Source organism: Narcine bancroftii, chromosome 8 (genome assembly GCF_036971445.1).
Source record: "Narcine bancroftii isolate sNarBan1 chromosome 8, sNarBan1.hap1, whole genome shotgun sequence".
NCBI lineage: Eukaryota > Metazoa > Chordata > Chondrichthyes > Torpediniformes > Narcinidae > Narcine > Narcine bancroftii.
In genome coordinates, this window is record NC_091476.1 from 4,574,598 (window position 1) to 4,600,398 (window position 25,801).

The 25,801-nt window shown below is 41.9% G+C and overlaps 1 protein-coding gene across 12 annotated transcripts in view; it reads left to right on the top strand.

The window, feature by feature from the left end:
- Positions 1 to 25,801, top strand: part of eda2r (ectodysplasin A2 receptor) — a 678,182-nt gene that overhangs the window by 70,180 nt on the left and 582,201 nt on the right. For all 12 annotated transcript variants that reach the window (XR_011342800.1, XR_011342797.1, XR_011342807.1 and 9 more), the window contains one exon: positions 11,750 to 11,787. The gene's annotated coding sequence lies outside the window, so the exon portion shown is untranslated. The remainder of the gene's footprint in view (positions 1 to 11,749; positions 11,788 to 25,801) is intronic.

The window sequence follows — 25,801 nt, forward strand, 5'->3', positions numbered from 1 at the left end:
GGAGTTGTACCCCTGGGGAATTGGCATTGTGCCGCTCACCCGAGTGGAGTGGGAGTTGTACCCCTGGGGAATTGGCATTGTGCAGCTCACCCGAGTGGAGTGGGAGTTCTACCCCTGGGGAATTGGCATTGTGCAACTCACCCGAGTGGAGTGGGAGTTGTACCCCTGGGGAATTGGCATTGTGCAGCTCACCCGAGTGGAGTGGGAGTTCTACCCCTGGGGAATTGGCATTGTGCAACTCACCCGAGTGGAGTGGGAGTTGTACTCCTGGGGAATTGGCATTGTGCCGCTCACCCGAGTGGAGTGGGAGTTGTACCCCTGGGGAATTGGCATTGTGCCGCTCACCCGAGTGGAGTGGGAGTTGTACTCCTGGGGAATTGGCATTGTGCCGCTCACCCGAGTGGAGTGGGAGTTCTACCCCTGGGGAATTGGCATTGTGCCGCTCACCCGAGTGGAGTGGGAGTTGTACTCCTGGGGAATTGGCATTGTGCAACTCACCCGAGTGGAGTGGGAGTTGTACCCCTGGGGAATTGGCATTGTGCCGCTCACCCGAGTGGAGTGGGAGTTGTACTCCTGGGGAATTGGCATTGTGCAACTCACCCGAGTGGAGTGGGAGTTGTACCCCTGGGGAATTGGCATTGTGCCGCTCACCCGAGTGGAGTGGGAGTTGTACTCCTGGGGAATTGGCATTGTGCCGCTCACCCGAGTGGAGTGGGAGTTGTACCCCTGGGGAATTGGCATTGTGCCGCTCACCCGAGTGGAGTGGGAGTTGTACTCCTGGGGAATTGGCATTGTGCCGCTCACCCGAGTGGAGTGGGAGTTCTACCCCTGGGGAATTGGCATTGTGCCGCTCACCCGAGTGGAGTGGGAGTTGTACTCCTGGGGAATTGGCATTGTGCAACTCACCCGAGTGGAGTGGGAGTTGTACCCCTGGGGAATTGGCATTGTGCCGCTCACCCGAGTGGAGTGGGAGTTGTACTCCTGGGGAATTGGCATTGTGCAACTCACCCGAGTGGAGTGGGAGTTCTTCTGCTGCTGGTAATGCACACGATTACATTACATTTCATTGTACACATCTTTCTTCCAATGCCGGCCAAAATTTTTATTTACTTATTTACAACACGGTAAAAGCTGATTCTGACCATTGAAAGCTGTGCTGCATAATTACACCCAATTAACTCTCCAACCATGTATGTTTTCGAGGGTGGAAGGAAACCAGAGCACCTGGAGAAAATGGGGAGAATGAATAAACTGCTTACAGACAGAGGCAGAACCGAACCCAAGTTGCTGGTGTTGTAACAGCATTGCGCTAACTGCTGCACTAACCATGTTGAAAGGAACAGCCTTGGTGTACTGTGGTGTAGTGATCTTTGTGAAGCATGGAGCTCCCTCTCTTTCTCTTCAGAGGCACACCTGCATAATAAGGTACAAGTCATTTAAGACCACAGAAATCTCTTCTCTCAAAGAGTAGTGAATCTCTGGAGTTCTCTGCCCTAAAGGATGGTGGATGCCAGATCATTAGGTATACAGTAGTTAAAGTGGAGGGAGGTAAATATGTGAAAGATCGAGGAATTTGGGGTCATGGGGAACTGCCACAGAGGAGGAGTTAAGGACAGCAAAGATCAACCATGATCACATTGAATAATGGGACAGGCTTGAGGGCCCTGCAGGCCTACACCTGCTTCTATTTTCTTGTATTGTTTTCATGTGGAGTTTGCACATTCTCCCTGTGACTGCATAGGATTTTTCCAGGTTCTATTGTTTCCTCCCACATTGCTAAAATGTGTGTGCTGCTAGATTAGCCCAAGTGTAGAGTCTGCGGGCAGGTGATGGGAATAAAACAGACTTGGTGGCTAATGAGCTTGTCTCTGACCTACATTTCCCTCCATTTAAATGCTGGTCATTTGTAATAGGTGCTGCAGTTTCCATTGATGGTTAGGAATTCTCCCACACTTCAGCCAGTGGAATAGGACTCCTCGAATTTCAAGTCTTTTCTGTCACTGAGGCTGGGACATCAACTCCTTTATATTAGGGAAGGGATGAAGATGTTAAATTTGTACATTTTATTTGCCATTTGCTTGTTATATATGTGAGTTGATTTGTTCTGTTAGCATGGGATCATCCATCAACAGCTCCAAAACAGATTAATTGCAGTTTTGCATTTTGAATGATCCATGAACAAACTGGCCACCACATTTACTTCTGAAACATGAAGAAGAATGTTGCAAAATGGTTTACTAACTATGATGAGGCAAAACTTACACATATATGTGAAAACCAAGGTCACGTTGTTATTTATGTAAAGGCTTAGGTGTTTCAGTTTCAGCTTCCTAATTTGTGTTTGTGCTTTGCAGGGTTGTGTACTTAGCCCACAACTATCTTCCCTGTGCACCCACAATTGCATGCCTGACACTGCTCCAAATTTGTCTATAAATTGTTACCACAGTCACAGACATCTTGAACAATAATAACTTGGAGCAGAAACGAGAGAGAGAGAGAGAGAGGGCCTAATGGCTTGGTGCTAGGCCAACAACCTCTCTCTCAATGTTAGCAAGATCAAGATTATAGACATCTGGCAGAGGAACATATCTTTCTCTCTGGCCCACATTGGTTTTACAGATAATTTTCTCTGCTAAATTTCAAGCTTCATGTAACATTGTAACCTTTCCCAGAGATCACAGGTTATCCAGATCTCTTTGTCAGACTCTTGAGTGGACCCCATTGACAAATGATGATGCCCATACACCGTTTAACTGGACGTTTCTCGATGCCCTGTACTTTATCCTACTAACGCTTCACCTTTCACTCTTTGGCTTTCAGTAACAGTACAGCCTTCACTTTTGTTTTATTATGACCCTACTTGCTGTCTTTAAGTATGGATAGATATGCCTGGATAGCAGGCAAAACAAAGTTTTCCTCAATATCTTAGTATATGTGATAATAAACAATATACTTCAATTCAATTTAATTTATTAAATCCCTCTGAGAGTATGAGGGAATGTCCAATCAGATTCATATTTACAAATCCTTCTCCAGTCTGTGTGGAATATTACAAAAAAATTAAATTGCCCCACATACTCTCATACATCCTACCACCCTGTAAATTTTAGATCCACAAATGATTTTAATTCTGTATTTCCCTACTATTTATGACTACAGTGTTAAAATGTTTTTTTTGTTGACACTTCTGTGTGATATTTTGATCCCCAACTTTAATCTGGCTCTTCCTCCGAGGATCTAATTAAGGTCTTCAAACTTTGAGGTGTCTGAAATTAACTGTGAGACTTTGGACAGAGGAGACCCTGCCTAATGGAGTTGAGTGCTGAGGCAGACCAAGTTCAGGCTGCTGCTTACTGCCGCCTGGGTAGCTTTGTCCATTGCCAAATGAGCAGGCGTCTGATGAAGCTGGCAGAGTGTCTGCATGGACTGTTATCTTGAGAGACAGCATCGCATGAGTGCAAGTCTTCAATGCCATGGGCACTGGGCTTTAGTTCTGCCTGGTTACTGATCAACAGAAAGTTTGAAGAAGTGGATATGGAAAGAGCTCAGAGATGCCTGTCTGGATTCTGGCCCTGGTTACTAGAAGACCAGTACATTCCAATCTGATGTCCTAGATCTAAACGATAGCATTCTATTTATTCATAGAGAATCGACTGAAACCTTTGTTTTGGTGCTCAGAACATGGCTTCAGCTGATGTACAACTACCAAACTCTCCAAAAAAGGGTCCCTGTGCTAAGAATCTTAGAGTGCAGCTGAGGAGGGCGTAATCACGTGCTTGTTTTACACATGATCCATTTTGTCACTGTCTAATCCTGAGAGTTATCATCCAGTCCAGCCATCATGATTGTGCCTTTTTTTTGTTCCTCAGCCCTACCATTTGGGTTCTCTGAGTGAGTCCCATAAAACGTCCTCTCTCTGCCATTATCCCTAATATGTAATGTGACTCCATCTCTCTTGTGTCTGAAGCCTCGGTACTTTGGTACTCCTGCCCTCTTTCAGCTAAATGTTATGTAGTTACACCAATATCATGTACTAATCCAGGGTCTAAGATCGTATTTTTAATCATTATATTCTTTGGATTAAAATAAATAGTCAGTCAGTGAAGTCACAATCATAATCATTATCTTCTCCTCAATCTTTCCACCCACAGCTCTGGTTCTCAAACCCTAATTTCTGCCAAGTAGTTCTAGCAAATCTCCCACATGGCCTGGAGCATGATGATCCGGGTATATGAAGCCCTTCCTTCCACATCAGCTCTTTGCCCATCTTTCAGCTGCAATAGTTTCCTCTTTATTGCCTTGTTAACCTGTGTCACAGGCAGTAGTTTGAAATGGACAACCTTTAAGATCCTGCTTTGTAACTTTCTACTTAACTCCCTACATTCATTTAGCAAGACCACATCTGTCGCCTGTCTATGATGTTAGTAGCGATACACACCTCAGGCTGTTCACCCTTCCTGTACCTGCTCACAGGCATCCTTCATCCTGGGGCCAGGGGTGTTACACACCATCCTGGAGTCTTGCTTGCAGCTACAGAAACATCCTTCTGTGCCCCTTACTAAAGATTCCCTCATCACCACGCTTTGACCCTTTCTGCTCAACAATGAGACAGACTCTACCATTGATTTGTTGCTTTCCCCTGGGAGTCCATCTACACTCCGAGAGTATCCAAAGCAGTACACCTTTTTGAAAGTGGAATGACCACAGGAAAATCCTGTACTACTTACCTTCCCCTCTTTAGTAAAATATGAAAGTGTGCAGATACGATGGTTGAAGTAAAAACACAAAGCTGGAGTAACTCAGCAGGTCAAACCATGTTCTTTATAGAGCAAAGATAAAGAGACATAACTGATGTTTCCTTTGTACTCCCTTTGAAGGTTTCTCTATATTGGAGCGACTGGGTGCAGACTGGGAAATCATTTCACTGAGCACCTTCTCTCTGTCTGCACCAGTAGTGACAGGGACCTCCCAGTGGCCATCCAATTCAGTTCTGCGTCCCACTCCCACACTCACGTCTCTCCATGGTGTCATGAATTGTCCCACCAAGACACCCATAAATTGGAAGAACAAAACCTGATTTTCCGCCTGGGCCCTCTCCAGCCAGATGGCATTAACATTGAGTTTTCTGGTTTCTGCTACCCTGTTCTCCTTTCCCCCTCCCTTCCCTTCCCTTTCCCTACGTCTTCTTTCCACCCCCTTCCCTCTCTGCTCAACTAGCCATCCCTCCCCTCGCTTGCTGCTGTGCCCTCTCTCCCTTCTCCACCTATCACTTCCTGCCTTTGCAGCCACGCCTCACTCTTCTCTTTTAATTCGGATGCCTGTCAACATTTTTCCGTACCTTCATGAAGGGCTCAAGCCTGAAAGGTTGGTTATATAAAGGACACTGTTTGACCTGCTGAGTTTTTCCACCATTGTGTTTTTACAACTACCGCCCTCCCCACTTGGCAGTTACCCATCCATCTTGCCATACCGGGGCTGTGATCATCTCATGGCAGTTACCCATCCATCTGGCCATACTGGGACTGTGATCATCTCTTGGCAGTTACCCATCCATCTGGCCATACCGGGGCTGTGATCATCTCTTGGCAGTTACCCATTCATCTGGCCATACCGGGACTGTGATCATCTCTTGGCAGTTACCCATCCATCTGACCATACCAGGGCTGTGATCATCTCTTGGCAGCTACCCATCCATCCACGATGGTTCTGGAGATATTTGCAATATCCTGTAGTTTAACATCAACTCTGTGACAAGTGGTTTCTCCCACATGGATGTATAATTGTATTTCATGTCTTTCTCTAGAGATCAGAGAGTACAGACCTTTTCAAGTATTGAGATTTGTTTGTACATTTGACTTGCATTTTGTTAAGTTGAAACACGGTTTAAATGGGGGTCAGAGAACTTTATTTTACTTTGGGGGTGTGAACCCTTGTACAACTTTCCTTGTACTGGTGGCTGACATCTATTTCTGCCCCCACCTTATATATATGTATATTGACCTCGATGCAATTTTCTAAATTATGCAGTACCTCAGTCTCAATGTTGCTGGATGATATTGAATGACATTGATATCACCATCCCTATACAGTTACCACTATGCCTGTTCATGTTGTACTTGGAGGCTAACTGGAATGAAAATGTGGCAGAGGATAAGGTGCAAAGCAAGATATGCATACCTGTACCTCACCTACTTTATCAGTATAGATTGTGAGATTCAAGGAAAATAGGATTAGCAAAGGTACCATGATTTTTCATGTCATCGGCAATGTATGTTTCAATAATGATGACCAGCACCAGCTCCTCAATGAAAGTGGTGCCAATTTCCTCTGATTATACTGTAAAGGAGAAGGAAATGTGTCAATGAACAGCATGCAATATACTTAGTGATATGACTCTTGTTATGAGCAGGTCACCGTGAGACATGGGTGTCAAGCTTGCACTACAGTGTGAGGATTCAGTGCAGGAAATGGAAAGTAGTACTGAGTCCTTCATAGTAGAGATCGCTGACAGGTGAGTGATGGGGATGTGGGCCATATGGTGCAGAAGGTAGGGGATGGAATTTGAAGGTTCATTCATTGACCTTGACTGGTCACAGGAGGTTATTGAACTTGCAGCTTTACATCCAGAAGCTTGGAGCTTTGCTCAATTGCAAGCACTTCACATATTAGTCCTCCCTAGGGTTTAGGTCGGAACATCTTGCATGAAAATGGACATTCAATGAGAATTCTTTCTCCTTTTAATGATCCCATCAACCTTTCCTACATTGGCAACAACTACTGCTGCTGCCTTGCTTCCTACCAAACCAGGATCGCATCTGGCCTCCAGTGCTGATTGTGTGGAGTTTGCGCATTCTTTCACTGATGAGATGGGCTTCAGTGGATGTTCTGGTGCCCTGTACATCCCACATACAATGACTGTCGGTGAGTTGATTGAAACTGTAAATTGGCCTTTGTGTAGGAATGATGGGGCAATCTGTATGGGGTGAATGTGAGAAAGGAAAGGTTATGAGGAAAATAGATGGGGTGATGGAGAGATGGGATATCTTTAAGAGCTGGCACAGACTCAATGGATCAAAGAGAGTCTTACTGTGTCCTAAGAAGATAGAAGAGACAATCGGGTCTTCTTTGATGTGTGGAATGATGGTTGCATGTAATATTCATCTTAATAAGAAGGAGGTAGAAAGTTAGCATGTTGTAGATTCATCACACATCTTAATCCCCAGTCTATTTGGTGTGGAGTGTGCATGTAGGAGAGGGGGAGAAGAGCACTCTAATTTACCCTCTCTTTACCTTCACTAATAGTGAATAAACACCTAGATTTTTTTTGTTATTGCCATGGTTATTTATGTTTCCAAATATCTTGTTCATTTCATAATTCTAAATGTAGATTTGGGTCACATGATAGGTTTTGGGGTGATCAGAATATTCCATGAATCTTCCCAGTGGATGCAACTATCCCTTATCTGTAGCAGTCACCGTAGAAAGGTTTGCTTTTCAATGAAGGGAGGCTCATATTGACTTGTTGATCTGAATGTTTGTAAGATGGCCCAGAAACTTTTCCCACGGACCACCTGTGCTTTGGAGCAACATGGAGGTTTTAAAGGAAAATAAGAAAGCCCTGTCAATGAATTCCAACATGTTTTGGCAACCAACCTATTTGACTTGGGCATAAATAACAGGGAGAGGGTAAGATCAGTGCCAAACTTTGACCCACTCTGAAGAATGTCTGCATGAGATCAAGGATTAGATTGGCAGGGAAAGCTGAAGATATTTAAGTTGTTACTTTTTGCTATTATCTGTGATTATTTTTTACTGGCTAATATTTAATATTGTGTTCCATTTTCTTCAGAAATTGTTCAAGCCCTATTATTAATGTAACTAAATTAAATGCTTGGGGTGGCTCACAACCATGGAGGTCGGGCCAGCACAAAATGCGTGGTAATAAAGGGCAACATAACTCACTAATGTGACCCCTAGCACAGCGAACTGGCGCGGTTGGAAGCTGGGGGAGTACAAGACCAGCAGCCCTAAAATAATGGAACTGGCCAGACTGCCCAGCTAACAGAGCAACACCAGGCTCATAAGCAAGAATGTTCCCGCGGGCGGGAATCCCGTTTTTGTTATTCATGCAGCTGATGTCAGCCAATCAACCAAATGTCGGGAACTCCAACTGTATAAAAGGAGCATTTCCAGCCTCAATAAGGTCAGAGTTTAACCTCCCATACTGCAAGTGCGTATGTTTCTTAGTAGCAGACAGCTACATGCTTTACTTTTCATCTACCATTTGCCTTGAGCAGGCAGTTAACACTACCACAGGAAAATGGGTCAGGGTCACTGCATGTTTGGAGGAAATCCTGTGGATAAAGGCACAGTCTATCTATTGTCACCAACATAAAATTATTTTATAGTTGGGTTGGAACCTATATATTCAACATCTCTAGTTTATATATAAGTCACAAAATTGTAATTTAGAGTGCATTATCATTTTCACAATTACATAAAGAGCAGGAAAATAAATTCTTTAGCATTGATGTCAGAACATTCTAACGTATAAACTGACATGTTGGTGTTAAATATTGAAATATGAAAGTCTAATATTTCCAGTAGAGAAGGTGCAACTTTTCCTTGAGATATGCTTTGTCAATTTTATGCAAACAATCAGGGATATTTTATTTTCATCCCTGCTGCTTCTGGCCTACAAGTGACCTTTCAAACTGAAAGGATAAAATCATTTACCTGAGCTTCCTGTGGCAAGTGTTTTTGTTGTTACCAGGGAAACTCTGTGGGTCGTAGTGGGACAGAGTTTAAATGATATTACTTTGCCATTGACATTAGGAATCTCAGAGCACCAGGGTGGGTAGCTTTGTCATTTCTGAGAAGAGGTGAACTGTGGGAAAAGTAAAATGTTATAAAATAAAATCTTATCACATGAAAACAGCTCCTTTGGCCCACTGTTCACGCTGAACAAGTTGTCTCCCTGAACAGTTGGTTCTGTTTGCCTGTGTGCAGTCCATATCCCTCCAAACCTTTCCTAACTAAGCATTTCTTTTGAACGTTACCATTCCACTTGCCTCTACCACTCCCTCTGACATCTCATTTCTGTATACCCACCTGTGTGAAAAAGGTAATGCTCAGATCCTTATCAAATCATTCCCCTTACACCTTAAATCAGTGCCCTCTAATTTTTGATTCCTCTACCCTGGAAAAATGACTAGGACCTGCTCTATGAACCTCACGATTTTATAAACCTCGGCAAAATCCTCCTTCAGTCTCCTACACTTGGGGACAAAAGTCCCAGCCTATTCCTAATTATTCAAGCCCGACTGTCCCAATAACATTGTCGGTCTTTTCTGGATTCATTTCAGTTTAGTGATACCTTTTCTGTAGCTGGGTGACCAGAAAATGTGTACAATACTCCAAGTGTAGCCTCAGTTTGTCGTTATAACATGACATCCCTGCTCCCGTATTCAATATTCTGACCAAACAAAGGTAAACGTGCCAGATGTCTTTTTGATCCCCCTGCCAATCTGTATCTCTTCTTTCAGGGAACTATGTACCTATACTCCCAGTTTCTTATAGAAACATATAGGATTATGAAGGGTATGGATTGAATAGATGTAGGAAGGTTTTTTGAGCTGTCTGGGGAAACTAAAACCAGAGGACACAGTCTCAAGATTCGGGGGAGTAGATTTAGGACAGAGATGAGGAAAAATAGTTTTTCCCAGAGAGTAGTGAATGTTTGGAATTCTCCAACCAGGGAAGTGGTGGAGGCTGCCTCATTAAACATATTTAAAATTCGGTTTGATAAATTTTTACATGATAGAGGAATTAGGGGATATGGGGAGAAGGCAGATAGGTGGAGTTAGGTCATAAATGAGATCAGCCATGATCGTATTGAATGGCGGAGGAGGCTTGATGGGCCATTTTTAGCCTACTCCTGTTCCTACTTCCTATGTTCCTATGTTCCCTGCCCTCCAACATGCTGTGAAGCCCTGTCATTCTCTGTGTAACTCCTGCCTGGTTTAACCTACCAAAATACATCACATCACTATTGCTGATAAAATGAAGCAGTGGTTGCCCATGAGGAACTTAACGACATCCTAATGTGTGTCTGGAGTGAAAGTAAAAACTCAATGCAGGAGAAACTCAGCAGGTCACACAGTGTCGGTTATGTAGCAATGATATAGATACAATGTTTTGGGTTTGACCCTTCATTGAGGTTTGAGCAAAATGTAGCAAGGCACCTAAATGAAATGGTGGGGGAGGAGTTGAGGCCCCCAGACTTCTGCCATGGCTCTACACCATGCCTTTTGATACAGGTATTAGTAGACAAATAGCTAACGTCGACTGGATGTGGTGTAGGTGGAGCATGCCAGTATGCAACACATGTCTGTTAAATTGCATCTGCTATTTTACCAGTTCATCTGGATCATGTTGTAGTCACAAATAAACTTCACCGTCATCATTCCACCAAGTTTGGTGTGTCTGCAAACTTTGCATGCTAATTATATTATCATCCAAGTTGTTAATATAGATTATAAATCTATAGTGGACAGTGAACTCAGTTTAGTCTCAAGTTTATGACAGAACCTAAGTCCCTGTCTAAGGTTCGTCTGCTCTTGTTGACCCTCTCCTTCACTGTTTCCACACTTCACTGTGTGTGTGTGTGTGTGTGTGTGTGCGTGTGTGTGCGCGCGCGCGCGTGTGCGTGTGTGTGCGTGCGTGCGTGCGTGTGGGGGGGGGCAGGGAGGGGGGAATAAGAGTGGAGTGTAGAACGGCTCCTGATCCTATTCTAATTAGATAAACTACTGTCAACTGTATTCCATTTCTAAATAAAATAAACTTTAAGAACATCCTAAGCTAACTTTGGCTAATCATTTAAATACTGTATTTCACATATGTTGATCATCTTTTCCCAATGTCTGGAAGCTACAACCAGCTTTTTGAAAAGAATTTGAACGTTAACAGATTTAGAATTTATTACAACTCCAGTGACCTCCCACCCACCTCCCACCCACCTTTTATGTTGTTGCTTTTTATGTTGCAGTTAAAGGTAGAGAACTACTTAAATATCTTTGTAGATATGATGCTTTGCCAAGATTACAAAAGCCATGCCAACATTAGTACCACTTAAAACAGTCTTTCTTGGATGCCCACGAATGTGAAACATCTTCCCACATGATTTCCCTTTGGATCTTCCTCTATTACAAAATGTATCCTCATTTATTGTAGAATACTTGTAATGTTTTTGAAACTTTGGGACAACCTATTGGTTATCCTAGGACAAGTTGTCTCAAAGCCAAAGGTCAAACCGATGAGATTCTGATGAATGGCTGAAAATAAACCAAAAAAGTTGGTGAATATCCTGGTAAATTATAATAGATATGGTTCAGTTGCGTAACATTATGTGCTGATCCAAAATTTGGTGAATACATGACATTTGCCGTTCACCTGGTTTACAGTGGCCCAGACACATTTTGTGGCTTTTCAGACTTCCAGTCATTTAAAGTGTCCAATCCAGGGGACCTTCCACTGGAGAGGAACCTAAGGCTATTAAGAGTGCATCAGGCATCATGGAGGCCTTTCAGTCAATCAGACTGAAGCATTCTTGCTAAGCTGTACAATTTATGAAGAAATAAAATATGGGACCGTAAAATGCATTCGAATTGATGAAAGAAAATGTGTAAATGTAAATTAAACAGACAAAGCAAAATGATTAATAAAATTCTCACATTAATTTATTTCTCAGATAATGGGACTCCACAGGCCAGGAGATGTTTACTGGCAGTAAGTATTGTTTATTTTGCCACAGAAATCTAATTTTCTTGTCATTGTGTGGACGTTACCTTTCTCTCTGTCAGTGGGAGTCCATTAGACAGGATTTATGCTGTTACAGTGATCTCTGTGCATCATTCTTCTGCTTCACTGTATCAGTAACGGTGTAGAAGAGCAGGACACCAACAGCAATCACTTCATGATGTCCACATCTAACTACCCTGCACGAGAGCCAAAGCCTTTTGTCAATCTTGCCCTGCGAGCATAGTTTGTGTTGGCTGCCCAGCTAATACTGGGGCAGGAAAATTCAGTAAACTGCATTTATTTACTAGCTTGGTATACAATGTCTCCAATCAATAAAGTTGATTGCCAGAACAAATGAGAAGTGAGAATGCAAGCACATTCTCAACATTGCCCAAAGGTTTAATCCATAAACACAATAAGTGCAGATGCTTGAATTGTATCCTATCAGGGCACATCACTGTGTGGTACCTCCTCCGCCCAAGTCAGCAAGGCTTGTGAACGTGGCCATCTCACCCCCCCTTCCCCTGCATCGACTCCATCTACAACTCTTGCTGTCTTGGAAAAGGAGCCAACCTAATAAAAGACATCCCATCCCAGCCACATTCTCTTCATTCCACTCTCATTAGGAAGAAGATTCACGATTGTGAGATCGCACACCACCAGATTCAAGGACAGTTCCTTTCCTGCTGTTATTAGAGCCTGAACAAACATTTAGTAGTAAAAAAATGTTGCCTTTGCTCTACACCAACCAATCTCACTCTGGATCTCTGTTCGTTTGTACTGTGTCTTAATTGTTGCACAATGTATGAAAACATCTAACTGATCTGCTCACAAAACCAACCCCATCTCGACATCTTTGGTCCATGTGACAATGAACTTGTACTCGGTGAGAGAAATGGACAGTCACTGTTTTGGGTTGCAGCCTTTCCATAAGACTAGGATGGGACACTAGAATACATCCACTGATTACAATTTAGAGATTTAGTGACATAGCACTGGCCCTCACAGTCTATGAGGCTATGTTGCCCAATCACACCCATGTGACCAATTAACCAACAAACTCCATACACACAGTTTCAGAACATGGACAGAAATTCACGCAGACGTGGGGAGAATGTAGAATCTCCTTACAGACAGCTGCAGATTCGAGCCCTGGTTGAAGATGCTCTAATAGCATTGCGCTAATCGCGCCACTATTTTATATACAGTGTTGCCCCACAAAAGCAGCTGCTAATCAGTTATGTTGGTTTTCTTTGGAGTAAATTGTTGACTATGATGTAATGAACACATAGAACACAGGCCCTTCAGCCCACGATGTTGTGCTGACCAATGGAAACCTACTGCTCTTCCTTCTCTTTCTCATTACTGTAACTCGATCAGGTGTAATGGACTAAAAATGCTCCAGGCAAACCTAAGAAGAAATATCTTGCAACATGTGAAAGTTAAACAATGTAAAAATATTTTTCTTTTGCACTTTGTTCTTACCGTGAATAATGTAAGCCGTCATTGTTTTATTATTTTACCTCTGTGACTCAATCAGAGCGTTGGATGTTGAATCTCTGTAACAGTTAATTTTAAATGAATGTTTCTTCTTGTGTTAAAATCTGTTTGCAAATATTAATGACGCATTGTTTAAGGTCTTGTTCAAGGCCCAATGTTGATAGAATGTTGGAACCTAGCTAGAGTGGGGGTTGGGGAGGTGAATGGAGAGTTAAACATAGTTGGTAGACTTTAATTTCTCAAGAATTGATCACTGGTATTACTCTGGTGGATCCAATACCACACCAGCAGGTGTTTGCCCAGACAGGGATACAGTATAAACCAACTCTTCTCATGGGGATTCCTATGGGTGCCAAGAAAATTTAAGTAAAAGCCCTATTTTCTTTTCTCGTCATTAACATGCATGTTTTTTTATGTAGTTGGTAGGGGAGATGTATGGTAGAAATCAAAACTTGACTGCTTCACAGGGAAGGGGGACCATAAAGTTTGAGCAGAGGCCTAGGAGGCCAGAGCCAAATGAAGGTTGAGAATGGCTGTTTAAGCAAAGCAATAATGGAACATTCATTCTGTTACCAGTCCAGCCCTCTCTTCACCAGCATTGCTCTGTAATCATTTACAACAGGAATGTTCTTTGAGTATTAATGTTTCATGCAATATTAATAAGATGAGCCAGTGTCTTGCAACACCTGATTACATGTATAAAAAGGTCCACTAGCTGTGCCCATGCAGATGCTTGCTCAAAGATCACAGTTGGCTACAGAAATGGTGTTTGTCACTGTGAACCTAACTTGTTCACAGAATGAGTGAATTATCAAGAATTGCCACCATCAAGCTCTTGGATTCCAGTTTTTTTATTCTGCTTGAGGCTTGTTAAAGGATTAGATTACCATTCTTAACTTGTTGATCTTATTGGAATCTAATGGTTTTTCCCAACATGGACCGATAAGCAAGGATGAAGATGAGGACTCTTGCAGAGTCTCCAGATACCCCAGGCAGGTGCCAGAATTTGGAATCACATCACTGAACTTGATGGTTCCTATGATGGGCAACACCCGCTTCTCCAATTAGGTCATCTTCCTAATGCAACATTCTCAGGAGAAAATGCCAATGAATACTATGCGAACAGGAATCATATCAAGATGGTATTTCAGTCTCAGGAGCATGTGCATGTGTGGTTTCTTGCAAAGTGTGAAAACTGAACACAAAGAAAAGGATAATTTCTTGGCTGCCATGCACACAACTGGGCATCAGTCCTGTTTCATGATTCTCTACCTGACCACTCGGATCATATGATGGGTTAGATATCTACACCATTTTGTGCGCAAACAAGGAAATGGTGAAAAGAAGGCGGCCAGCTGGGAGCAGTTCTGATACAAGGATAAAGAGCTTGGAGAATGGATCATGGGTTCTTCCCCTCCATTATCAGATTTCTGAGCAGCCACTACCTTACTTTTTTCTCTTTTTTTGCACTAATTATTTATTGTTTAATACTGTATTTACTGAAACATAATTTGTAGCATTTTCTTGTAATGCATAATATTCCTTCCACAGAACAACAAATTTCATAATACCTGTTCATGATAATACACCTGATTCTTATCCATAGGTAACCAAAACTTCAAGCTGATTTTGATCTCAAATACAGCCTTGGAAAAATCCTTTATCAAATTGATAAACCATGAACCATGGCAGAAGACAGGACATATTCTTGTTTACAAACAACCTAGTTGCTTCTGACCCTGCCTTCAAAAAGATCAGATTCCAAAGGACTGCTGAGGTTGTACAGAGTACCTTTCACTCTGCTCATATGAATGGAAGAAACTCATTTTTTGTAACTGGCACTGAAGGGTGTCAGATCACCGGCTGCTGGTTGCTGGACGAGACTGTAATACTCTGCAAACATTGTGCCGTGCTCCTTGGAAAACTTGCAGCCTGACGGAACTTCAACTCTGTTGACATTGACTGCATGGTAAAAATGTGTTCTCGGGTGGATAACATACAACTGAGGACATATTTTACTGCACGGCTCTAATGCTACTTGGTGGTTTGGCTGAACTGAATAAACTCCCTGTTTTCCTAGAAGTGGTGCCAATAGCCTGAGTCCTGCTTATCTGGCCTGCACATTATAATGCATAAGCCAACTGGCTGCTGCACGTGTTCTGATGACTTCAAGGTTGAGCATTATGATTACTTTCACAGCCTCCCCGAACTTCTTTCTTCCATGGAGTACTGAACTTTTAGAAATTTATCCTCCAGGTAAAATAATGGCCAGTGGAAAGACCTGCCGAGAATCGGGCATCCATAACTCATTGATTGGCATGCACATATATTCCTGTGGTCTCACAAGACCTCCGGCTGCTCTGAGTCAAGGTTAGTTCAGTCGAGTTGAACAGTGCTTCATCATGACTTCATTGACATTTAATCACTTGGAAGTTGGTCCATAGGAGAAACACCAATACAGCCTACAGTGGACCTGGATCTGATAGAGTCATAGTTTTCGTGCACAGATACAGGCCATTCAGCCCAACACAGCCACATTGACCAGTGGATAGACATTGGAATAAATTCCATCTTCCAGCACTTAGCCTAGGTAATTCAGACTCTTCAGTGGTGTTCATTGCTCTGTTTCCACCACTCAGTGAGAAAAGATCTCCCTCCAATCTCATCTGAATCTCTTATCCAGAATCTATGCCCTGGAGTTTTATCTATCTTTGCCATAATTTTGTATTTATCAATCATCTATTTGCTTGACTGGGTCTTTCCAGTTTCCATATAACTGAAATTTCCATCCCAACTGTCATCCTGGTTAAAGTCTGCACTTTCTCCTCCGTTATCACATCACCTTCCCCTTTACAGAATCTTCCCACTATTTCTTTTGTAAATACCAATGAGCAGAATTCATTTAGGACTTCATCTACACTTCTTTCTTTGGTTATTCTTTTGCACTTAATAGAGTATTCAAGATTCCCTATTGTCATGGAATAAGTACACAAAATTTGTCAACTTTTCCTTGTCATAAAGGCACATAAGAAAGTGGCTAGCCCAGTGCCTTGAACAATAGGAGAAAGAGAAGCAAAAGAGAGCCCCTTCTGAGACACCGAGTGCCCATGGATTCCCCTCCTGCGCTCCCGCAATCTCTGTAGCCGTATGGCGTCCTATCTGTTCCATGGGTAATCATGAAACTTTAAGTGATGAAGGCCCTTCTTGCCCTTGGAACCCTCATAAATGCTGGATTCTATACCTGGTTCACAGGATCCAATCTCTAGCAGCTCATGGTCAGGTGTTGCCTTCAACTATGTTATGTTTCTGGTTCTTGATGTTAGAACTGGGAGGAAAGTACCTATAAAGTAAGTGCAGAAACCACCATCATTTCAGCAGGCAAGGTTGAGGGAAAATCCTTATATGATGAATGGTGGAAGGATGTTAATACTGTAAGGGAGATCACTGAAGGAGCAGTGTCCAGCTCTGCCATCAGCATCTTGTTGGGTCATATAGAATCATAGAATGCTGCAGAACATATGATCTAATGGTAGAATTGTTGAACCCTTGATCTTTGCAATACACTATGCAGGAAATGCACAGCATGGGATGGAGAACTGAAGGAGGAGTTAAGAAGGGCATTCACCGTGAGGGGATTGACAACTTTGTAGATGGTTCAAGTTTTGGTGACAAGGAACAAAGGCAGGTAGGATGTGGAGCTTGAATTTCAGGTAATGAAATAGTCATGTCACTGAAATTACCGAGTAATCTGAGCACGAAGTGGTGGCGTTTACTGCTCTTCTCCATGCAGTAATCATCCCAGGTAAGTTCTCACCACCGTAGGCTGCCTGTTCAGATTTAATGTTCATGTTGTGATTTGGGAAAATTGAAGATGTTGATTAGTTGGTAGGATCTATTCTTAAGAGGGCCCAAGCTGAGAACTGTGCTGTAATAGTAATGGACAATAAAGGAATGAGGGATTTGTCCCTAACTGAGTATATCACTTTGATTGCTCAGCATGTGAGTATCTGACAGGGAGACAAATTATACCAATTAACTTACATCTGGAAGACAAAGTGTACATTCACTCTTCCAATAGGATGGACGTCATTGTGTAATTACAACCGCAAAATCTTTTATTCTGACGTCCATAAATAAAACTACCTGAGGATGTTCATATTGTTTGGAGGGGCATGTGATCTAACATTCCACAAATGAATGTTAGGAGTAGAGTGATATTTATGTGAATAACCCACTCTCTCATTTGATTATGGAAGAACATGTCAGCAAATCTAGCTCTGGTATAGATATAGCTTGATGTTCAGGCCAAAACTCTAAGCTACTGTAACAACGCATGTATTGTTGAAACTAAAATAAAGGCTTAACAAAGTGAGAATATTTCACATAACACCAAAATTATCTGATGGCAGCAACAATTATAGAAGATAAATCCTTAGATTAGAAGTCTGGTCTCTTGTGCTGCTTGTGATCTGATTGATCATTGTGGTCTGTTTGCTGCACGAGGTGACAAGGGAATGCAATAAATGTGATAATGGGATGTTCTACCCATGGTTTCCCCTCCTGTGTTTTCACCTTTTGAAAGCAAACTTCTGAACTATGCAATGCACAAACATGCTGGAGAAATTCAACAGGTCATGAAGCATCGATAGGAAGTAAACGGTAACCTATGTTTGTGTATTGCCGAGAATCTGCAGATCTTCTTGTTTAATTCCAAATGCAGTTCCTAAAAGGCTGTGTTCCATTCTATCAGAATTATAAATGTTGCTTTAACAATATCCTATATTTTTCAAATGGTAAAAGACCCATTTTCTAAACCAGCATCATGAGGCAGAAACAGAACAATTGTATTCTAAACATTTGGGGAAATACTTAATGTTCCATTCCAAATCTGTCGAGAAGACCAGAACAAGAGGCTGCCACATGGTAAGCACCTCTTTCAGTTGGAAAGCCTGTTAAATTGGGTTCAGTTTGTTTGATAAACAGCATAAAAACTGTTCAGCGTAAAATTGGTTCTGTCTTCTGTTTTGACAAATGGATCTTGGGTTGGTCACTGTCGAGTCTGTTGATACATTGGTCCCTGAAATATAAGCTGCTGGGACTCAGCACTTCATGGCCAAATGGGATCTTATGATCACTGTGGGTTTTGCCTGATGTAATTTGCTAACATTTTCATTTTATCCATTATAAAACGGCTCATCTCATTATAGGATTAATCTCCTGTCCAACAATCACTTCAGTGAATAATAATATAATTTTTTGATTACAATCTGCCAATTGACAATTTTATACTCAGGGATTTACTGATATGTTTTACTGTTCATTTTAAGATATTTTGCAATATTTTCTTCCTCTTTCTGAACTTGCCTTATCATTCAGTGAGCTGCTTTAATCATTTTCTCATATTATTCAAATTTAATTCATTTCTAATCTCTTTATTTTCCCCATGACCTGGCAACAATTTAATCATTTTCATGGAGTTTGTATTTCTGTCAACACTTTTTTTTTACCCTGAAAGAAAAGGTTTTCCTGGTTATGAGGAGTCCTGCGTGCTGACAAAACTTTACCTTAACTCATCTCCCACCTTCTGAAAATCCACCTTAACTGGGTTGACTTCACCACCATATTTCTCGTTTTTCTGCCTGTTTAAAGCTTGCCGTAATACTGGGGCCAATGTGCTTAGTCACATTTAGATCAACAAAACATTGTGCACTCTTTCCAACTTAATGACGTTCATCCTATAGCTGAGTGACCAGAACTGTGCACAGTTTCCAAATGTGATCTCACAAATAATTTGTATAGCTGTATCATGTCCTAATATTTTTTACTCGTTTCCCTGCCCAATGAAGGCAAGCATACCAAATGCCTTCTTCACCACCTGTCATATATACCCCACTCAAACCAAACCTTTAGTGCTCAATTAATTTTATCAGCTTTTTTACTAGTAACCGCATAGAGTCTTGGGGTCATAGAGTCAATCAGAACAGGCCACTCTTCTCCAAGCTGCCCAAGTTGGCTTTGTGAACTTGTATTTTCCCCTTATTATTCAAAATCCTTCCTTTGCATCTATCAGTTCAAATGTCTCCACTTCTATATCTTCCTATGGCAGCTCATTACCGATGTAGACTCTCCTCTGTGTCAAGGTGTTCCTCTTGTTTAGCCCCTCAGATCTCTCTTGAATTTCTCCCCTCATTTTAAATCAATTACTTTTTGTTTGGCTTCATGTGTCCTGGGAAAAAGACTGTGACTATGCATCTTAACCATTCATATACTCTGATAATGTTGCCACTCAGCATCCTACATTCCAAGGAGTAAAGACCCTGCCTCTCCCTGTAACTTACGCCTTCAAGACCAGTAACATCCAAAGGAATCCCTTGTGCACTCTTTCCAACTTAATGAGATTCATCCTATAGCTGAGTGTCCAGAACTGTGCACAGTTTCCAAATGTGATCTCACAAATAATTCGTATAGCTGTATCATGTCCTAATATTTTTTACTCGTTTCCCTGCCCAATGAAGGCAAGCATACCAAATGCCTTCTTCACCACCTGTCATATATACCCCACTCAAACCAAACCTTTAGTGCTCAATTAATGAGTTATGTTAGTTGTATCATTACCTAATTTAACTGCATTCACTTCCTTCTTTAAAGGTGGTCTGCAATGTACCCACATGAATGTAACAAGGCCTTGCTTGAATCCCCACTGACTATTTTGTTTTCTACATTAGGGCTTACGATAGCTTTGGTTCTCTCTTTCATTAATGTCATCTCCCTCCTTTTCTCTATTACCCCTTTCCAGTGTATTACATTCTGTGATTATGAGAAATTGTGAACTCCAACAAAAGTCAAGTTCAAGTTTATTTGTCATCCAATTGTACCAGTAAAACCCGACGAAACAGCATTCTCTGATCCATGGTGCAAATCAGTGCAAACATATCTACAGACAAATACAGTACATGCATACACATATTTAAAATATATGTATTAATAAATATAAATAAAATATTTTAGTAAATAGTGGAGCATTGGAGAGTTGTTGGAATGGTCCCATACACCGTTCGTAGAACATAGAGGAAAGGGTGGAAAGTTTAGGGGAGACATCAGGGGTAAGTTTTTCACACAGAGAGTTGTGGGTGTCTGGAATGTTTTGCCAAGATTGATGGTGGAGGTGAAACATGAGAGACATTTAAGAGACTCTTAGACAGGCACATGGACAAAAAGAAATAGAGGGTTACAAGGTATGAAGTGTTTGGTTTTTTTTTTGGTAGGAATATATAGGTTGGCACCACATTGAGGGCTGAAGAGCCGGTCCTGTGCTGTAATGTTACATGTTCTATGTTCCATTACAGTGCAGGACAGTCCCTTCAGCCCATAATCTTGTGCCAACCTATGTAAACCTACTCCACAACAACCTGACCCTTCCCTACCTCACACCCATAATCCCCTCTATCTTTTTTTTACATCGATGTGCCTAAAAGTAATTTAAATATCCTTATAGTACAACCCTCCACCACCACCCCAAGCAATGAATTGCAAGCACTCACCACTCTCTGAGTAAATAACTTACCTCTGACGTCTCCCCTAAATTTTCCTCCACTCACCTAAAACACACGACCTACGCTATTTGCTACAGGCACCCCAGGAAAAAGGTGCTGGAAAAAGTACCCCATTTAAACCCCACCGTAATCTTATAGAGGTCTATTTAATTATCTCTCATATATCGTTGCTCCAAAGAGAAAAGCCCAAGTTCTGTTAATATTTGATATTTGGAACAAGAACAAATGTTTCCCTCTGTGCAACTCCATACAAGAACACGTGTGTCCAGAGTCATGCCTGGTAACTGCTGCACGTATGCAAAGAGAGAGCACAAACTGAAGAAAAGCTGTGATTCCATCTTCTTATTTCTTCTTATTCCCCATCAAAGAGCACAGATCCTGATCCATCTGTGTGAAATGGTGCATCGTCACCCCTTTTGCAGCACATGCGCTCTGTCCTTCACCTAATGCTGCATTTTATTAACCATTGATGAAAAACGTGCAACCTGATGTGAACAATGTGCCATTTTCCAAGTCATTTAAGAGTGGGCTCTAAAGACAACCACAGTGCAGAAAGCTGGGGCTTAATAATAGATCAAATGACAGTGTTTAGAAGAGATTTGGATGGATACTTGGAGAGGAAGGGAGTAGAGGGGTACAGGTTCTATGCAAGCAATAGAATTAGTGTGGATAGGTCTCAGGGTCAGCATGGATCAGTTGGGATGAATGGTAATTTCTATGCTGTTCACTGCTTCTATGACGATTAGAGCTTGAATACAAAATCTAGAAATCTCGAATGCTGCAGGCAGAAGGAAAGGATGAAGAGCACAAGCCACGATAATCCCAGCACTCAAATGGTGCCTTGTGCATCTTATGCAGGGACCCAGAAAAGCAGCTTCATGAAGACCTGTGAATTTATTCTCAAAGTGAATCAGAGAAATTGACTAAGGGGAAGTGGTTTTTGCAATGTATGTTTGTTAATGTTATAAACAATTACCTCGCCTTTCCAGAGGCAAGAAATCCTACGGAAATTTGTTAAAGTTTAAATATTGGTCGATCACAGTCAAGTAAAAGCATTTTTTTTTGCATTTATCCCTCATTTTCTTCTGAAAAGTAATATATTGATGTTACTTTCACTGAAGTGTAGGGGAGTGGGAGGTGACAACATTAATAAATTAGCTCGAGATGTATTTCAGATGTAGATTTGATTTATGAAGCGACAGATCTTTGTAGATTGAAAAATCACAGAGGCAAATATAAATCAGCATGTTATGAAGGATGACTGAGAGGTAAATGTGATGAATTGTCAGAAGCGTATTGGGGTCCTCCATTGGCATCCGAGTAATTCTTGTTGCAGGGCAGCACCTTTGTGTTGGATGATGACCTTTGTTTATTAATTGGGTGTTTATGCTGATAGACGTACGTCTAGTTTGCACATTCGATCAGCACTAATTGTGCAACAAATAGTAATGTTTTTCCATTGGGAGTCCTCACCAGAGGAATATTTTTCTGGAATTTTGTTGAGCAGATTACTGCAGCCCCATTTTTGACATCAACAAGAAGTCGTATCTTAAGAAAGTAGCGCCTATCCTCATGCCCTCTTCACACTGCTACCATCAAGGAGGAGGTACGTGAGCCTGAAGATGAACAGCCTTCATGAAGATGAATACACAAGCAGCTTCTTCCCTCTGCCATCAGATGGCTGAACGGACAATGAACCCCTTTCTCTTCTTTTGCACTAATTTATTTATTTTTTTTTAAAATGGCATTAATAGCAATATTTGTACCTGTGACACTGCTGAAGAACATGTTCATGACAATAATCTGACATATAAATCATTGCTATTGCATTGCAGGTACAAGGAATGACCTGACACTAAGTAGACATGCAATGTATAGTAGCAGGAATTGTTCAGTGAGATGGATGCCACAAATTGAGGGTTCATTAAGAAAAAGAAATCTTATGGTTATTTCCAAAATGTGGTTTCTCATACTTGATCGCCATTGATGCAACTGACTATTTCAAATATGGTCCTTAAAGGCATGTGGTGCAAATGTTCAGTTGGCAAAACATTAAACTGATCAAAGGCTGAGCAACTGAATAGCAATGAGGTCTGCAGGATTATTGTATGGAAACTAATGGATCGTCAGGGATACACATTCACAGGAAGTCACCTCTGTAAGTTTCAGGACATTTCCATCATTATATTGGTGAGGTCTCTGTTTTGGGTTCTCCTTCATTTCCAGTGCACAAATAAGTGGGCCAGGAGTATCCCTGAACTGCATGAAACCCAAAAGTCTACAGATGCTGTAATTGTAGTAAAAACATAATGAAATGCTGGACGAACTCATCCGGTCTTTCAGTGTCCAAAGGAGATAAAGATATACTTGCTGATGTTTGAGCCTGAACCCTACTTCAAGGAATAAATGGAATGAACAAAAAAACTGGAAATCCCAGAATATGGACAGTGCCGGCTGGGGAGGAGTGCAGACCAACAAAAGGTATTAATTGGATATGGTAAGGGGAAGAGGTGAGAATTGATTATGTTTGTGCAAAAGTAGACAGAGAAAATGGAGAGAGACAGAGTTGGGGAAGGTAATGGGGTCAGAAGTGATGGGGAGGGGTCGAAAGCCAGAGAAGTTGACCGGTTGCCATTCATGCCATTCGGTTGGAGGGTGCCCAGTCAGAAGGAGAGGTGTCGTTTCTCTAATTTGCAGGTGGTCTCAGTCTGGCCGTGTGCGGATGGTTTTAATCTGGACATTCGGGTCTAGTTCCACAGTATTGACACCTGTATGTGGCCATACCTGACAAATCCAAAGATTTTGACTCAACCGGAATTATGGAGATGAAAGAAAATGTCACAATCCATTTCGAAATATCTTCTTGATAGGATATGTGAAATTGTAGCTAGTAATTTGATATCCTGTGTGTTTTATTTGCACACCTTTATGAGGCTGCACTGAAGGATGTAGCAAGGGATTGAAACTAGGGTAAGAACTCACTGAGGGAATAATTCAGTTCTTCAGTAACTAGTCTTCAGACAATTTTACCAGCTGTTCTGTAGGTTGAAATCTAACCTTTTGGGATGCATCATTTGTATACATTAGTAAATATTTCACTATACGCCCATTTCAATGCAGCAATTTCAGTTGCAACTCCACCTTCATCTCTAATAACATCATCGTTGTTGGCCGAATAACTGGAAGTAATGAGTCAGAATAGACGATGGAGATCGAGAACCTGATTGGGTGGTGCCAGAACAACAAGCACCTTGAGGAAACCCATGTGGCTATGGGGAGAACATACAAACTCCTCATAGGCAGCACCAGATTTAAACCCCAGTCGCTGGTGCTGTAACAGCATTGCACTAACCGCTGCGATAACCCCCCTATTCCAACACCGAACATTATCATTTTGTATCAACTCCTTGTATCACTCTTTTCTGTAGCTTTGCAAATGATTCAATTTCCTTCTGAAGGCACTAATTGATTAAATATACACCACCCAGTCAAGAGTGAAGCGCAAAAGTCAGCGGATGCTGTAATTGTAATGAACACACAGAAATGATGAAGAAACTCAACAGGTTTTACAGCTTCGAGACCTGTTGAGTTTCTCCAGCATTTTTATACTTTCACTACCCCTTCAGGAAGTGGACTCCAAACCATAACTATTCTTTGCGCAAAAATGTTTTCATCTCATTCCTTCTCCAGTTGCTCCATGTTTTGAGTTGATGTTCCCTGGTACAGGACCCATTTGCTCCATGTTTTAAATTTATGTTCCCTGGTACAGTCTAATTGGGGGTCTGAAGTGCCAGTTGATGAAGTAGACAAAGACGATGTGGTCAAACAATAATCATGGCTTTTATTAGCAGAAACTCATGGTACAATAATGAAAGACAATAGATGCATATGCAGTTATATCCAAGGGGAGTGTCCTTAACAGTAGAGATAATGCACAGCCAATGTTAGTACAGCAAGGCTCACCCGTGGGGAGACAGGCAGCTTGGAAGACATTCACCACAGTCTCCCCCCGGCAGAAGAAGGGTTAAAATCAAAAGGACAGCTGCTAGGAAAGACTGAAGCAAGCGATACATGGATACCATGTTTGGCCTTGAGATTCTCAAACAGCCAAAATACTCCAGTATCTAGCAAGCAATTGAAATATAATGAGATGTTTTATGAATATGTCAGCCTATCAGGTTGTTTACGAATTCTGGTGCTTCGTCTCAAAACAGGTGGCTCATTTGCAACCTGGGGAACTGGTACAGGTCCTGGGTCTGTAGTGTGGGAAGGACTGGCTTCTGGACCTGCTCCAGAATTGCCAGTGTGAGGCAGTGGAGCCTCAGCATGGCCATCTGAAAGCTTACTAGAGGTCACAGGCTGGGGGGGGGGGGGGTGAGTCCAACCTCTCAGGCTCCCTCTGAGTAGGGGTGTGAGGAAGGGGTGAACCAGGCAAGGCCAGATCTCTTTGGGGTTCAGTGTCAGTACTCCCATCTGGAAATTTAACATGAGTGTAGTTGGGGTTAGTATGGAGTAGATGAACTGGTTGGACTAGGGGGTCTGTTTTACGTGCCTGAGCGTGACTCTTCAGCGGCACGGTTCTAGGCTCAGATAAACAGACTGGCCAGTCCATCACAGTTCCTGATTTCCTAGGAAAGGCAAACATACATTCGTGAGGTGTTTGATTTGTTGCAGAACATAATAAAGACCGAATAGAATGTAGTGCCTCAGGCAGCACCTCCTGCCACCGGGTAACAGGGTGACCATGTGTTTTAAAAAAAATATATTTTTCACACTATGAACCATATTGACCAAAATACACATAAACATTTCCCTCTGGAATATACACAGTGTCATTTTCTCCCCCTTTTCCCCCCTCCCTTCCCTCCCTCATTCCCACCCCCCCCTCCCCACCCACTAAACGTTCAACATATACGATACAATAAACTCATTAAATAAACAAAGAAATT